The sequence below is a fragment of the Artemia sp. Qi Xiang Cuo genome, chromosome 11 (genome assembly GCF_049724085.1).
Source record: "Artemia sp. Qi Xiang Cuo chromosome 11, ASM4972408v1, whole genome shotgun sequence".
Classification (NCBI taxonomy): Eukaryota; Metazoa; Arthropoda; class Branchiopoda; order Anostraca; family Artemiidae; genus Artemia; species Artemia sp. Qi Xiang Cuo.
Window position 1 is genome coordinate 60,108,272 of NC_142804.1, and position 18,249 is coordinate 60,126,520.

The 18,249-nt window shown below is 36.5% G+C and overlaps 1 protein-coding gene across 4 annotated transcripts in view; it reads left to right on the forward strand.

Moving 5' to 3' along the window:
* Window positions 1-18,249, forward strand: part of p130CAS (Serine_rich_CAS and FAT-like_CAS_C domain-containing protein p130CAS) — a 198,331-nt gene that overhangs the window by 123,720 nt on the left and 56,362 nt on the right. The gene's annotated exons all lie outside the window — the stretch shown is intronic.

The window sequence follows — 18,249 nt, forward strand, 5'->3', positions numbered from 1 at the left end:
TTCCGTGCGTGTCTCATTTATCGTTTATTAATCTGTTTTCGGTGTCGGAAGCTGTTAATTCTGGTAGCACATGACAACCCAGATTAATTATTTCAGAAGCAGGCCTCCCAGTGGCAATCAACGATAGATTAGCATGTAATCAGTATCTTTGCTATATCGTAATTTGGGCGTTGATTCTTGTTATCGGTGAAGTTTCTTTAGAAAACACTGAAAAATATCAAAAATTTCCATTACAAATTGTTGCAGCTATAAGACAATAATAAACCCTCATATCAGTTAATGCGAAGATTAATGAATCACTTGCCTAAAATTATTTTTATCAATAGGGATCACATGTACACAGGGATTTATATCAGGGTCAGGGGGAGGTGGTCGCAATAATGAATTTAAAGAAATTGAAACTGGGTGAATTACATAGATAATTTTGTTTTTTCATTGATTAGAAGTTCGAAATTTGAAATTGATTTTTTATTTGTACTAGATGACCATACTAGAGGGGACGGGTCAAATGTAGGCAGGTATGCTAAAATCTATTTTGGAGGGAAACATTATGGGGGTGGGGGGTGTTGGTAGGTAAAATTGTGAAAACACAGTAAAAAGGTGAATAATGTGGAATAACAAGAATAACCAGAGAGAAAATAGTATGATCCAGAGATTTTGTTTTAGAGTGAATATGCCCAAAGCCCCTCACTGCGTATATATTTTATCAATGCTTTCAAGTCGTATGTTTTTATTATTAGAATATTTTCTTTTCGGACATGCTGACTTGTTTGTTGCAAAAATATTTACGGAGAGGGGCTGGTCTCCAGTGGGTTCTAGGCGTCCCCCGCGGAAAATCCCCCCCCCCATATTCCTCTTGGATAGTTTCTGATGTTCATTAGAAGGGTAATTGAAAGTTCTGCTCACCGTCAGAGGCAATGCTATAGCATTACTACAGGCAACACTATATGTAGCAACGCCTGTAGTTAAGCCATAAGCGTTCAATGCATTATTATTTATTGATTTTTTTTTAAGAAGCGCTTCATATGGAAGGGATGGTCGTATAGGCTTCGGAGGGGCTCAATCTTTTGCAATTTACAAGTGTTAATGTCCTTTTAAAGAGTCCAAAGTAATTCGAGGACAACAACCCAAACCTATATCGTTTTTTTTCCTTAACGCATCCGATCAAAATTTTGAGATAGGCTAGCCAGTTTGTTCAAAATAGTTCAAAGGTCAAGTAAATATGAAACTCCCCCCCCAACCTTCCAGCCCCCAGGGCAAGGGCTTTAATTTATGCACGTTCCCCATTGTTAAGATAAAAGTATTTTATGAAAAGGTGGTCGTATAAATTTTGGAGGGTGCTTAGTCAATTGGCAATTGAAAGTTCCAGTGCCCTTTTTAAGATTCAAAAGTGATCGAAAGGCAACTAGCCCCCTCCTATGCCCTTTTAAACTGTTGTTAGGGAGGGGGAAGATGCCTCAAAGGGTGCTTTTTAATGCCAGAACACCCTAACTCTCACAGACCCTTCAGGTAAATACAGAATTAGCTTTAAGGAAGGGGCGGGGGGATGGAGGTAGCTATTGATGTTTGATCCCTCTTGATTTCTGGGGATATATTTGGTCTACGCTGTTATTATGAAAGCAAAGAGTTATATTAAACCCAAAAATTAGTAGAATTTATTTCGTATAGGAGTTTTCACGGGGGGGGGGATTATCCGGGGGGATTTTCCTGGGGGAAAACGCTAGCTACCCTCCAGTGAATCTAGTTGGAAATTACTGCTTTTGTTCTGTGTCTCTTTTTCAAATTATGCAATAAATGAAGTAAATAAAAATAGCTACCATGTAAATCAAGATATAGCCAAAATTTTCTTTTGAGGGGAGGGGCCAAATTGCAAATTAAACAATAAATCATCCTGGAGTAAAAAATCAATTTGATTTTTTTTTTCTTTGCAATTTTTAAGGTGGTTAGGTACATAAGAACGGAGAGGACTTTTGGTCCACCTTCTCTCATGAATAATAAGGATTCCTTAGTATTGTCCCATTATTTGCTAGAGTACTCACGTGTTATTGTAACCACACTCAAGAAGTGAAGTTGGGTTAATCCTAATGAAATATACCAAAATATGATGAAAATACAATATTTTAGCAACAAAATTATGGAGACTGCAACAGAGAATTACGGAAAGCAGGCCGCCCAGAATGCATTATATTACATACCTAATTTAACCAACTCTACATATTAAATATTTTAATAAAATGTACCTGCATAGTAGTTTATTATATTGAGGCTAAGCTAATCATCTCCAAATGCAGACAGAGAAACTGGTTTAACTCAGATAAAGAACAACAGTATGGTCGCTATAACGCGTAAGTACCTTTGCTAGATTTTTCATATAGGCTAATTTTTCTATTAGCTCTTTTCCGGCCCCCAAAAAAATTCTTATGCGCCTAGGTGAAGGTATTAGGCTCATTTTATTATAATACCTCCAATCGTGCCATTTAATAAAAAAATTGTGAATTATCTAATTAGAATTTCAAACCATAACTTAAAATATCGATTTCTAAAACTTGTATTTGGCGGAGAAAGTATTTTGTTTTTAAACCATAAAGAGAACTCATACTGAATACTGCAGTCGTAGGATACTAATATTGCCAATCATACGGTCGGAGCCCCTTCAATCTGCAATCACTAAGATCTTTTTTTTGCTGAAAATGTGGTTTCGTTTTGAGCCGCGAAAAGACCGCACTGAATATTACAGTTAGTTGTACAGAACTCTGTGAATCATAAAGCTTCATGGTTTTTACCCATACTTTAAAGTTTTACCATATCTTGGCTAATAACATTTTATTGCTGCTATTTTAAGCTTCGTTAACGCAAAGCTTAGAGTACTGAAACGATAAAATTTGAATTTCCAAGAATCCCATAATTGGATCCAGATTAGTTTTATTCCTACCTAGATTAGTTTTATACAAGTGCGATCTTCTAAGGCCTTTCTCTTGGTTGTTTCAGGACTATAAAGTTTTTAGGGAACCATCACATTTTTGTTAGTACTGCCAAGTTGAATTGTGAAATAAATATGTAACATTAATCCGTTAAATTTGACAATGCTTTTGCTCCGTAAAAATTCTAACATTAACGCTCTGTTGATTTCCAATAAAAACTATACTTTAATGGAGACTTATAGCCTACCTTCTTAAGCTTATTTTATTAAGAATTTTCACTCATTTTCTTTTTTTAATTTGGCGCTCACTGCTATCAAAAACTTATTTTTTGAAAGATTTTTCACTCTTTTTTTTCTTTATTTTTTTAATTTGGCACCTCGCTACTATCTAGACAACCTTATTTTTTGGCAGATTTTTCACTCGAGTTCTTGTTTTTGACGCTCGCTACTATCAAAGGCTTATTTTTTGCAGAGGTTCCACTTACGTTTTTTATTTGGCGCTCGCTACTATCAAAAGCTGCATTGCAGCATATCTTTTTCATTGAAAATTTAAGTTTTTGATTTTAAAGTTTTTAAGATATGCACAGTCAAGTAAATTCCCACTTTACCAATCTAAACGAGCAGGCTTCGATTCACTGTCCTTGGAACTTTAAGGTATATCGAAATATGAAAGGTATAACAGATAGAGAAACACCTAAAAACAGTACTTTTCTGTTATCCCGACCATACTCAAGTTCTTGATCTGAGCAGAACCGGTTTCTCTGTCTACATTCGGAGCTTAGTCTCAGTGAGGTAAAGTACTATACAGATACATTTTAAATTAAACATTCATTATATAGAGTTGGTTAGGTTAGATATTTGATATAATGCGAGTAGTGCGGGGGGGGGGGGGTTCCAGTTTTAAAGACTTGCCCTCCCGGATTTTAAAGACATGCCCACTTTTAAAGACATCTCCTCCTCGGATTTTAAAGATATGCCCTATTTTATAGACATCCCTATCAGATTCTCATAGGAACGCATCCATGTTTTAAATGCACACGCAGCAAGATTTTAACCGCATGTCTTGTTTTCCACCGGCTAGTACCCCTGGAATACAACCGGTCCCTGGATTCCCGTGACGTCACACGTCACACCCCCTGTGTCCATGACAGCCCTGTTTCCATGGAAGCCAGCAGGTGTTACTTCAATGTTTACATATGGGAATACAAACATTCGAAATACGTCCGCATGCCCTGTTTCGAGCGCAGTCCTGTTTCCGTGACAGCCATGTTTAAATTCGGTTGCTATGTAATATGAATGATGCAATCTTGTTTCAGTATTATAAGGAAAACAAACGGCAAGATTCCCATGACACCTAGGGTCCCCGTGACCAGGTGTAAAAAAGGATGATGCCATCGTGTGTGACTTAATAGATTTATTTAGGGTGATGTAATCAAGCATGGATTTATTGAGAATAACTTAATGACGGCACTGACCTTACGCAATGACAGCGCACATATTGCGTAATGAAGACACACACATGGGTCTTATGTAATGCCGGCGCACACTTGGGTAATGTATAATAACGGTGCACACGTGGGTGCTGTTTAATGACAGCGCACATATTATGTAATGTCAGAGCACACATCACTGTCACATAGTACTTTTGGAGATTTTATTTTTCCTCCAAATGTTCAAGACGTTTAATTTTTTTCTGTCTTTCAAAGTGCTTTTTTCCTTTCTTTCAAGATTTTTTTTTCTTTCAAGACGTATTTTTTTATTTAGTTCTATGTCTTCGTTAGGACTCGAAAGATCAATTTCCATCCAATAGAACAACGCTTCAGGCGCCAGGTCCAACAGACTATTTCCAATGTTTTGTTCTGGCTAATAAATAAAAGTTCAAATAGGGATAAAATCCTTTTAATAGACAGTGTTTTTTATAACAGTGATAGAAATTCACAAAAATACCAGATATTTCGGTCACATATACAGTGACCGTCATCAGTGGTAAACTGATGACGGTCACTGTATATGTGACCGAAATATCTGGTATTTTTGTGAATTTCTATCACTGTTATAAAAAACACTGTCTATTAAAAGGATTTTATCCCTATTTGAACTTTTATTTATCGTCATGGAAAGGCAGTGTGATCTCCGAAATTATCTACGTCATGTTCTGGCTAATGAATTTTAGAAATAGCCGATTGCATGCAAGGAGAGTTCCGCTTTTTCACGCATGCTAGAATGACGTGTTTCCTGCACCTGCGATAATTAGCGTGGAGAGGGGAAATTCTTTTTCGAGAAATTATTGTTTCCAAGGCAAATATGTAATTTAGAAATTCTGAAAACACAGTGTTTTTGTGACACGACTATGCAACGGGAAAATCAAAACGTGAAAAAAAAACATGACCAATGGAAAAAACATGCGTAAACATAAGAAAAGTAAGGGTACAAACAGGCAATTCCAGGGAGGAAGGGTTGATAATAGAGCTAAGTTTTTAGGCTCTCTTTTATTATTTTGAGGGATTTTAATGAAAATATCTCTTTTCTTTGGGTCCAGACTACACCCCCCACTGTACGGCATTGCTGCCTCTGAAACAGGAGGCTCAATATGCGTATAGGTTTTCGGTAATTGTAAATCAATTGACTATCTCAGGATCTTCACACCATAGCTTTTCGACCTTATTTGGGCTAGAATTGTTGTTTTGTACCATAAATTGGCTGAAAACGCTGCTTTGCAATGGCACAGTCTTTTTGGTTTAAAATACATGTCCATGTTTATCCCTTTACTTTGTAGGATTAGCAGCACATTTTAGAAACAAACGTGCCCCGTTCGGCATTGCTGCCTCTGAACCAGGAGGCTCAATATGCATATAGATTTTCGATAATTCTAAACCAATTGACTATCGCAGACTTTTCACACAGTAGCTTTTCGGCCTTCTTTTGACTCGAATTGTCGTTTTGTACCCCAAATCAGCTGAAAACGCTGCTTTGAATTGGTACACTCTTTTTGACTAAAATAAATGTCTACGTTAACAGTTTAATTTCTAGGATTAGCACACAGTTTATTTCTTTTAGAAACGAATTCACGACTGTACGGCATTGCTGCTAGTAAAAAGGGAGGTTCAATATACGTATAGATTTTTGGTAGTTCTAAATCATTTGACTTTTAGCTTTTCGGCCTTCCTTTGAAGAGAATTGTTGCTTTGCACCACAAATCGGCTGAAAACCCTGCTTCGCAAAGGCACAGTCTTTTTCTTACTAATATATATGTCTATGTTAACGGTTTATTTACTGGTTATTGTTAACAGGTTAGGTTAGTTATTGTTGTTATTATTAACAGGTTAGTTTGGCGTGAGCGGTCATGTTAACCTAACTTAAACGTAGTTAACGTAATGTAACCTAACCTGTCTACTTATGTTAGTATCTATAACTATAGTGGAATGGATAGCACCAGTTGAGTCATAATCCATAGTCGTGTGTGTCTCTCGCTCTTTGAAAAAGAAAAGAATCCAAAGAGCAATTGAATGTTGGTTGTAGGTACCTAAGGGTAGGTTAGATGGTCCAACATTTACATATCATGATGGCTGAATCTCGCATCATTTGTTTTGATTCCCTGGGAGCTTTATAATTCAAGGGAAAAAAGGTTTTGAAGGTCAATGACAGTTGGTTGAACTTCGATTCTGAATTTTTTCCGAAGAAGAGAAAAAATTACACTTCATCTCTGAGTATTCCCAAAGAAGAAAATATTTTCACTTAAGTTCGAATGTTCTCAAAGAAGAGAAAAAAAGTTCAAGTTCTCTTATAAATTTTCTCAAGGAAGAGTAAAAAAAATAGTGACACTTCGATTCCAAATTTTTCTAAAGAATAGAAAAAGTTCCAGTTCAATTCTGAGTTTTCCCAAAGAAGAGAAAGAAGTCCCACTTCACTTCTGAATTTTCTCGAAAAAGAGAAAAAATTTCAAGTTCTGTTCTGAATTTTTCTGTAGAAGATAGAAAAAGTTATACTTCGATTCTGAATTTTTTCCAATGACGAGAAAAAGCTCCTCTTTCTCAAAGAAGTGAAGAAAAGTTCAATTTTTCTTCTGAATTTTTCCATAAAAAAGAAAATGAGTTACAATTCGATTCTGAATTTTTTCAAGGATATACTCCGATTCTGAGATTCACCAAAGAAGATAAAAAGTTCCATTTGATTTCTGAGTTTTTCAAAGAAGAAAAAGTTCAAGTACTCTTTTGAACTTTTCCATAGAAGAGAAAAAAATGTTAATTTTCTATTCTACATTTTTCCCAAAGAAGAGAAAGAGTCAAACTTCGACTCTGAGCTCTTCCGAAGAAGAGAAAGAAAGTTACATTTCAGTCCTAAGTTTCTCCAATGAAGAAAAAAGTTCCACTTAAGCTTTGAATTTTCTCAAAAAAGGGAACAATTTACACTTCGATTCAGAATATTTTCCAAAGAATAGAAAAAAGTTCCGGATCAATTATGAATTTTCTCAACGAAGAGAAGGAAGTCCCACTTCAGTTCTAAATATTTTCCAGAGAAATGAAAAAGTTAAACTTTGTTTCTGATTATTTCTGTAAAAGATAAGGAAAGTTACATTTCAGTTCTGGGTTTCCCCAAAGAAGAAAAAATGTTTCGCTTAAGTTCTGAATTTTCTCAAAGATGAGAAAGATTTACACTTCGATTCTGAATTTTCTCAAGTAAAAGAAAAAATGTACAAGTTCTGTTCAGGACTTTCCCAAAGAAGAAAAAAGTTATACTTCGATTCTGGATTTTTTCCAGCGAAGAGAAAAAGTTATAGTTCAGTTCTAAATTTTTTCTTGGAAGAGAAAAAGTTCCATTTTAATTCTGAGGTTTCTCAAGGAAGACAAAAATTTACACTTTGATTCCGAATATTTCCAAAGAATAGAAAAATGTTCCAGATCAATTATGAATTTTCTCAACGAAGAGAAAAGAAGTCCCACTTCAGTTCTGAATTTTTCCAGAAAAGAGAAAAAGTTAAACTTTGTTTCTGATTTCTTTTGTTCGTAGAAGATAAGGAAAGTTACATTTCAGTTCTGGGTTTCCCCAAAGAAGACAAAAGTTCCGATTAAGTTGCGAATTTTCTCAAAGATGAGATTAAGTTACACTTCGATTCTGAGTTTTCTCAATGGAGAGAAAACAAAAGTTCAAGTTCTGTTCCGGATTTCCATAGAAGAAAAAAGTTATACTTTGATTCTGGATTTTCTTTTCAGAGAAGATAAAAATTTATACTTTGATTCTGTATTTTTCTATGAAGGAGAAAAAATTCCACTTTATTTCTGGATTTTTTTCAGTGAAAGGAAAAAGTTCCACTTTAATTCTGAATTTTCTCAAGGAAGAGAAATAGTTCCACTTCAATTCTAAATTTCCTCAAGGAAGAGAAGAAAAGTTACACTTCAATTCTGATTTTTCCGAAGAATAGAAAAAATTTCCATCGTGAGGAGAAAAAAATCAATGTAGGAGTTTCATGAAAAGAAAATCATCGTGCAACATGTTTCACGAACAAAAATCAGCATGTAATGACTTTCTCGAGCAAGACGAGTGTCACAATGAGAAAAAAAGACTGTACGTTTTCATGACGGGAGAAATCAACGTGTAGCATGTTTCACGAGAAGAAAAATCAATATATAAGTTTCACGAAGAGAAAAACAACGCTTAAAAAGTTCTACGAATTAAATTCAGAATTGAAGTGTAACTTAATCTCATCTTTGAGAAAATTCGTAACTTAATCCGAACTTTTTTCTTCTTTGGGGAAACTCAGAACTGAAATTTAACTTTCCTTATCTTCTACGAACAAAAGAAATCAGAAACAATGTTCGTGAAACAAAATCAGATTCACAATAAGAAAAATTATTTTACAAGTTTTGCAAAGAGAGAGAGAGAGAAAAAACAAGTTTTTCACGAAGTAAAATTATCATGCATTAAGTTTCATAGACAAAATCAGTTTCGCGAGGAGAAAAAATATCTATGTACAAGTTTCACGATGAGAAAAATCAACATGCAACAACTTTCACGAACAATAATAAGCATGCAATGAGTTCCATGAACATAATCAGTTTGGCTAGGAAAAAAGTGCACAAGTTTTCTAAGAGAAAAATAACAACATGTAAGTAGTTTCACGAATAAAATCGGTACTCAAAACGTTCCATGAGCATAAATCAGCATGCAACATGTTCCATGAACGAAATCAGTTTCGTGAGCAGAAAAATATCAATGTACAGCTTTCAAGAAGAGAAAAATCAACATGTAACAAGTTTCATGGGAAAAAAGCAGTACTCAAAAGTTCCATGAATATAAATCATCACGTAACATGATCCATGAACAAAATCAGTTTTGTGAGGAAAAAAAGCAATGTACAAGTTTCACGAAGAGAAAAATAACAACATGCAACTAGTTTCATGAACAGAAAATCAGCAACCAGCAGGTCTCATGAGCAATAATAAGCGTGCAATGAATTCTTGAATAAAATCAGTTCCAAGATAGGAAAAATCAATAAACAAGTTACGTGAAGAGAAAAAATAACATGCAATATATTTCACAAACAAAATCAGCACTCAACAAGTGCCTCTGCAAAGCAGAGTTTTCAGCCGATTTGTGGTAAAAACAATAGCAATTCTAACCAAGAGAAGGCCGAAAAGGTATTCTGTGAAAATCCAGAGATAGTCAATTGATTTAGAATTACCGTAAATCTATATGCATATTGGGCCTCCTGTTTCAGAGGCAGCAATGCCGTACAGTGGGGGGGGGAGTGTAGTCTGGACCCAAAGAAACGAGATAATTTTATTAAAAGCCCTCAAAATCATAAGATAGAGCCTAAGAACTTAGCTCTAATATCAACCCTCCCCCCTGGAATTGCCTGCTAGGACCCATACCTTTCTTCTATTCCCGTAAGTTTTTTTTTCCATTTGTCATGTTTTTTCGCGTTTTGTCTTTCCTTTTGCATAGTCTTATATCGAAAACACTGCATTTTCAGAATTTCTCTAAATTACATATTTGCCATGGAAACAGTAATTTCTCGAAATAGAATTTCCCATCTCCATGTTAATTATAGCAGGTGTAGGAAACACGTCATTTTAGCATGCGTGAAAAATTGGAACACTTCTTGCGTACAATAGGCTATTTATAGAATATATTACCCAGAAAAAAATATTGGAAATAATCTGTTGGATCTGGCGTCTGGAGCGTTGTTATATTGGATGGAAATCAATCTTTCGAGCCCTAACGAGGACAAAGAACTAAAGAAAAAAGTCTTGAAAGAAAGAAACAAAACCTTGAAAGAAAGAAAAAGAAACCCTTTAAAAGAAAGAAAAAAAAGAAACGCCTTGAACATTTCGAGGAAAAAGAAAATCTCAAAAATTATTATGTGACAGTGATGTGTATGCTGCCATTACGAAAGATGCGCGCTGTCGTTACACAACACCCACGTGAGTGCCGTCGTTACATTTGAACCGCGTGTGCGCCATCATTACATAAGACCCACGTGTTTGCCGTCATTACGCAACATGTGTGGTGCCATTGCGTAAGGTCTGTGCCGTAATTAAGTTATTCTCCATAAATCCATGTATGATTACATCACCCTAAATAAATCTATTAAGTCACACACGATGGTGTCATCCTCTTTTACACCTGGTCAGGGGAATCCCATGTGTCATGGGAATCTTGCCACTTGTGTTCCCTCTAATACAGAAATAAGATTGTGTCATGCATATTACATAGCAACCGAATCTAAAGATGGCTGTCACATAAACAGGGCTACGCTTGAAACAGGGCATGCGGATGTATTCTGGAGGAGGTGTGTCTTCCCAAAATATAAACATTGAAGTAACACCTTCTGGCTCCCTTGGAAACAGGGCTGTCATGGAAATAGGGGGTGTGTCGTGTGACGTCAAGTAAATGCTGTACGGCCAGCAATGCCTTACAGTGGTGCATCGATTTCTAAAAAGTGCTACTAATCCTAAAAAAAAAAACTGTTAACATAGACATTTATTTGAGTCAAAAAGACTTTACCACTGCAAAGCAGCGTTTTCAGCCGATTTGGTGTATAAAACAACAATCCTAGTCGAAAGAAGGCCGAAAAGCTATTGTGTGAAAATTTTGCAATAGTCAATTGGTTTAGAATTGCAGAAAATCTATACGCATATTGAGCCTCCTGTTTCAGAGTCAGCAATGCCCAAGGGGGTACGTTCGTTTCTAAAAAGTGCTGCTAATTCTACAAAATAAAGGGCTAACATAGACAAGTATTTTAACCAAAAAGACTGTGCCACTGCAAAGCAGCGTTTTCAGCCGATTTGTGGTACAAAATAGCAATTCTAGCCAAGTAAAGGCCGAAAAGCTTGAGTGAATATCCTGAGATAGTCAATTGACTTAGAATTACCGTAAATCTATATGCATATTGGGCCTCCTGTTTCAGAGGCAGAAATGCCGTACAGTTGGAGGGGGGGTTGTAGTCTGGACCCAAAGAAACGAGATAATTTTATTAAAAGCCCTCGAAATCCTAAGATACAGCCTAAGAACTTAGCTCTAATATCAACCCTCCCCCCTGGAATTGCCTGCTAGGACCCATACCTTTCTTTTGTTCCTGCAGATTTTTTTTTTCATTTGTCATGTTTTTTCGCGTTTTGTGTTTCCCGTTGCATAGTCTTGCCTCGAAAACACCGCATTTTCAGAATTTCTCTAATTACATATTTACATTGAAAACAATAATTTCTCGAACTAGAATTTCCCATCTCAATGTTAATTATCGCAGGTGTAGGAAACACGTCATTCTAGCATGCGTGAAAAGTTGGAACACTCCTTGCGTGCAATAGGCTATTTCTAGGATATATTACCCATAAAAAAAATATTGGAAATAATCTGTTGGACCTGGTGTCTGGAGCAATTTTCTGTTGGATGGAAATCAATATTTCGAGCCCTAACGAGGACAAAGAACTACAGAAAAAAATTCTTGAAAGAAAGAAAAAAAAACATTGAAAGAAAGAAAAAGAAGCGCTTTAAAAGAAAGAAAAAAAGAAACGCCTTGGACATTTCGAGGAAAAAGAAAATCTCAAAAAGTATTATGTGACAGTGATGTGTGTGCTTCCATTACGTAAGATGCGCCCTGTCATTACACAACACCCACATGAGTGCCGTCATTACATTTGACCCGCATTTGCGCCTTCATTACGTAAGACCCATGTGTGTGCCATCATTACGCAACATATGTGGTGTCATTGCGTAAGGTCTGTGCGGTCATTAAGTTATTTTCGATAAATCCATGTATGATTACATCACCCTAAATAAATCTATTAAGTCCCACACTATGGCGTCATCCTCTATTACATCTGATCATGGGAATCCAGGGCGTCATGGGAATCTTGCCACTTGTGTTCCTTCTAATACTGAAACAAGATTGTGTCATGCATATTACATAGCAACCAAATGTAAACATGGCTACCACGGAAACAGGACTACGCTTGAAACAAGGCTTGCGGATGTATTCTGGAGGTGCGTCTTCCCAAAACATAAAAATTGAATTAACACCTTTTGGCTATCATGGAAACAGGGGATGTGTCGTTTGACGTCAATGAAATACAGGGAACTGTAGAAACAGGGACCGGTTTTATTCTGGGAGCACTGGCCGTTGAAAAACAGGAAATGCATTTAAAATCTTGCTACGTGTGCTTTTAAAATATGGATCCGTTTAAAATCCTATGGGAATTTGCTAGGTATGTCTTTAAAACAGAGCATGTCTTTAAAACAGTGGATGTCTTTAAAACAGGGCATGTGTTTAAAACTGGGCATGTCTTTAAAACAGGGTATGTCTCCAAAATCCGGAGAGGGCATGTCTTTAAAACTGGAACCCCCCCCCTCACTACTAATGCATTCTGGGCGGCATGCTTCCCATAATTTCCTGTTGTGATTTCCATAATTCTGTTACTAAAGTATTACATTTTAATCCTGTTTTGGTGTATTTCATTATGATTAACCTACTTCACTTCTTGAGTATAGTCTGGATAACAGACAAGTGCCAAAAAAACTTTTAAATTTCCTCGTTTGTATTTTCCATTCTTTGGTGTTGTTTTCTAAACGTTTCCACCTTACTAGTCCACATAACGGTTGAAATTTTGTTGTTTAAGGTTTTACAAAATAAGTTTTTGTCATTTTCCAATATAGCTTCTTTAAAAAAATATAACTTCCATTTAACTATTAGCTATTATCCGGTTTCTTTTTAGAAATATTTAAGGTCTAGTTCGAGTTAATTAATCTAGTGACACTAATTTGAAACCAAGGGGTTATCTAGTTTCTACCACCTTACGTGCATATTAGTGCCAGTTCTTCTACCACACTGCACCTCTTTGCGCCACGCATGCCAAACTTCCTCCACCTGTGACGTGAACAACCTGGTGGAAACTATTTTGATAGTGGGTGGTCCTCGATTCAAGAAGTATGTTCAGGAAATTTAATTGACTTGCTCTTTTCTTACCGAGACAACAATTGTTGGCATAGGTTGAGGGACGTATTCAGGATTTTGTAGTGCGGGAGGGGGGGGGACTAAAACAACGGATCAAAAATTGGATACGGCCTTGCATAGGCTTTATCGCGAAGTTTCGTTGGAGAAGTTATGTTTGGATGTTTGATGGGAAGGGGAAAAAAACTCTAAAAAAAGAACTTCAAGCTGATTGAAACCGTACCGTTTGAGCTTACATTATTTGAAAATCATGCTACGTGGTTTTCAGATCCAAAAGTTAAAAATTTTCGAAGCTCGTGTTTTGCCAGGCTTAGTGCTTCAGGTCTCCGATTTCTGGATTTGGACAAGAATGTTATCCCACTGGACACCATATCGAAGGTACGGTTTTAGAAATTTATGCGAGAGGTTATTTGAAAGAAAATCCTGAATTTTACAAGCTTTTGAGACGAAACACTTGATTTAAGTCATCTGCTTAAGTTCACTTTAAGGTTTTTTGCTGTTTTGTCTAGCTCATTCCTCAAATAGCTGTTCACCCCCCAACCAGCTTTGGTCTTTAGCTCAAGCTCGTCTGACGTGGAGATCTACTGTGTCTGCCTTATACACCACTAGGCGCTGGAGAGCCTAAATCTAAGCAATTTGACTGGCTCTTTTTAATTGTATGTTTTAATGTTTTTCATTTAGTTTGGATTGTTCGCTGAAGATGGCTGTTAAGTGTACAGTCGAAATATTCACTTAGATTTTATTCTCGTTACTGGCAAGTTGACTCGTTTTTTTTTTGTTTTTTTTTTTTAATTTTATTTTTTACTGTTTTTCATTTAGTTTGTATTGTCTGCTGAAGATGTCTGTTAAGTGTACAGCCGAATTATTCACTTATATTTTATTCTAGTTACTGGTCCAATCTAGACAAAAGTCTCCATTCTACATAGCGACGTGTTATCAGAGACAACGCTATAGCGTTGCCTATAATAAAGGCCATACGGCTTCAATGTTTTATTATTATTTTTTTCCCCAGAGGCACTTCATATGGAAGGGGTCGTCGTATAAACTTCAAAGGGGGCTGATTCGATTGGAAATCGAGAGTTATAGTGCCCTTTTAATATTCGAAAGTGATTGGAGGGCATCTAGCCCCCCATGTCCATCGTTCCCCCAAACACATCCAATCGATACTTTGAGATAGACATTTTGTTCAGCGTAGTTCATTTCCGGAGAGAAAATATGTTTTTAGGGAGGATACTCCCCCAGAGCCCTCGGGGCAAGGGTTGTAAGTTATGCATTTGGGGCATATAAGGTTTTTATAGAAGGTGTTGTCGTAGAAACTTCAAAAAAGGCTCTTTCGATTGGAAATTCAAAAGCTTAGTACCCTTTTTAGTAGTCGAAAGTGATTGGAGGGCAACTAGCCCCCCACTCCCCTTATTCCCCCAAAAGCATCCAATCAAAATTGTGAGAGAGCTCTTATGTTCAGCATGGTTGTTATCCAGATAGACATTATATTTTTGAGGACACTCCCCCACAACCCTCAGGACAAGGATTTTAAGTTATGCACTGGGGGCATATAAGGTTTTTATAGAAGGCGTTGTCGTAGAAAATTCAAAACAGGCTCATTCGACTGGAAATTCAAAGGGCTAGAGCCCTTTTTAATAGTCGAAAGTGATTGGAGGGCAACTAGCCCCCTCCCAACCCACGCCCATCATTCCCCCAAACACATCCAATCAAAATTTCGAGATAGCCATTTTGTTCAGCGCAGTTGATTTCCAGATTGAGAATATTTTTTTGAGGAGGACACTCCCCCACAACCCTTGGGGCAAGGGTTTCAAGTAATGCCCTGGTGGCATACAAGGTTTTTATAGAAGGTCTTGTCGTAGAAACTTCAAAAAAGGCTCATTCGATTGGAAATTCAAAGGGCTTTTTAATAGTCGGAAATTGTGCCCTTTTTAATAGTCAAAAGTGATCAAAATTTGAGATTGCCAATTTATTAAACGTAGTTTTAAGTTCCGGAAATTAGGTCTTTGAGGATGGCAACCCCCCCACAGCCCTCAGGGCAAGGGTTGTAAATTATGCCCTGGGGGCATATAAGGTTTTGTATAGACTACGTTGTCGTAGAAACTTCAGAAAGGGCTCATTCGATTGGAAAAATGGCTAGTTCCCTTTTTAGTAGTCGAGAGTGATTCTAAGGAACTGACGTCTCTTCCACGCCCACCATTTCCCAAAACACATCAAATCAAAATTTTTATATAGCCATTTTGTTCAACGTAGTTGAAAGTTCTGGAAATTATATGTTTGAGCAGGACACTCCCCCTCCCCACACAGTCTTCAGGGGCAAGGGTTATAAGTTATGCCCTGGGGGCATATATAGTTCTTATGGAAGGAATGCTAGTATAAACTTCAGAGAGGACTCATTTGATAGGAAACTGAAAGTTCTAGTTCACTCTTTAAGCGTCAAAAGATATTGGAGAGTAACCAGCTTCCCCCCCCCCACCCCAAACCCTTTTTTCCCAAATGTATCCAATAAAATTTTTAAGATAGTTATTTTGTTAAAAATAGTTCAAAGATCATAAAACAAAAATTCCGGTGTCGACACCCTAGGGCCCAGGGGCAGGCGTTGTAAGTTAGACCCTGTGGCATATATTGTTCGTATGAAAGGAAGACGCTTATAAACTTTCGAGAGGGCTTATTTGAATGGTTATCGAAATTTCGAGCTCACTTTTTAATAGTCAAAAGAGACATGAGGGCAGCTAGCCCCCCTCCCCACGCCGTCTTTTTCAAAACCCATTGGATGAAAATTTTTAGATAGACATTTTATTAAAAATAGTTCAAAGGTCGGATAAAAAAAAACCGTTGTCAATAGAACCCCCTCCAGGGCATAGGGGAGGTGTTCTAAGTTATGCCCTAAGGGAATGCATGGTTCTTATGAAAGGGATGCTCGTATAAGGGATGCTTCATAGAGAGCTCATTTTATTGGAAATTGAACGTTCTAGTTCACTTTTTAAGAGTCAAGAGAGTTAAACTAGCCACATACCCGTCCACTACAAATTTTGAGATAGCCAGTGTTTTGGAAATCGTTCAAAAATTAGATAACAAAAACGCCCCCCCCCCCGCCAGATCCCGGGGGATAGGCGTTGTAAGTGTTGTCCTGGGGACATATATGGTTCTTATGAAAGGGTTGCTCGCATAAATTTCAGAGGGGGCTCATTTGATTGGAAATTGGAAGTTCTAGTTCAATTTTCAAGAGTAAAAAGATATCCGAGAGCAACTAGCCCCCCCCCCAAACACACACCCTTTTTTCCCCAACCTATCCGATAAATTTTTTATAATAGCCATTTCATCAAAAATATTTCAAAGGTTAGATAAGAAAAATTATATTACAAATATTTTCTTTTCCAGTTCTTACAGCATTGAAAATAAAAATACAATTACAGTTAAATAAATTCTTGAACTGATGGATCTTTCAGCAATTAATATCATTATATATTAAATATTCAATTTGATTTTTTTCATACTTTCCAAGACTTTTCAAGACGCATATAGTTTTCAGTAAAGCGCCAATGACGCAATGGGTTTTAGACTTTTACAATGAGAGAAGGAGGTAATATCCAAACTCTTGTTTGTGATGATTTTTGTTCCTTTCAAGCTTGATTTGCATATTGAATATAAATTTCACTCGTTTTAAGATTTATTTATTAATATCTACTGTAGGCCTATATTTGTTTGCATTGGTTGTTTATTTAATTTCTGTTCGTTTTAAGTTTTATTTATACTTCAAAAGGAAAATATTCTTTTTCGTTTTATGCTTGATTTTCATGTTCAATAAAAGCATTACTCGCTTTAAGATCTATTTATTCATTTCTATTATTACTTGTTGTATGTTTTTGCTATGATTGTTTATTTAATTTCTGTTCGTTTTGGTTGTCATTTCTTCTTTAATAGTAATTTCTGGTCGTGTTTATGTTTTATTTTTAAAGTTAATTTTTTATGCTTGTGTTAATTTTAAAATGGCCTTTACCTTTCTTTGAAAAACTTATTTTTCGGAAAGTTTTTTTTAATTAATTGACTAAAAATACTTGTATGATTAATGCACGTGGAAGTGCCACTGTGGAGAAGACGAATTACTTTTGAATTGGATAATATCGGAGAATCCAGCATTCGATCGTTGGATCTAACATGTATAAGAAAATTGTGAAGGATTTTTGCTCCATGGTCTCTTGACTCAGCCCATCGTTTTTTTTTTAATTTGATTCTACACTTGTCTATCTGTTTGAAAACTTATCCCACAAGGAATTGGATTGTGAATAGGGATGGTGTCACTGTGAATAGGGATTGTGAATAGGGATGGTGGCAATATATAGCAGCAGAATTAAACGTTAGAAGAGATTTAGTGAAAAAAAAGGTATGTCTTAAAACCCGTCTGTGTTCAATCTTAGCTCCTTGGCCCCCTGACTTAGAGAAATCTGCCCAAATTCTTGCCCTATTCTCAAGAGCCTAAATATAATTCAAAATAAGGAACTAGAGCAAAAATTAACTTGGAAGTATTATTTGACCTCTGAAAACTTTCCTCACAATCATTGTGAACGTCGCATTATGAAGGTCCCGCTGCGGTCTTAATGGCCAATGTAGGTTCAGTCGTACTGGGAAAAGTAGGGGTTGGATTAGTGGCGATGGAAGTAGTCGTGGCATGACTAGTAGTCGTGGTTGTAGTTGCAGCAGCCATGGTCAAAGTAGCTTCAAATATTTCTCTCGGGTGGTGTTGGTAGACATAGTAAGGATTAGGAGTAGTGTTTGATAGGAGCAGTAAAGCTAAGAAAATGGTTTTATCTAAGTCGGTCCTAATTGTCGGATTTTTTCAATGTATTTACCTCGCTGCTTTCCTCGGAGAAGGTTCCTTGGAAAA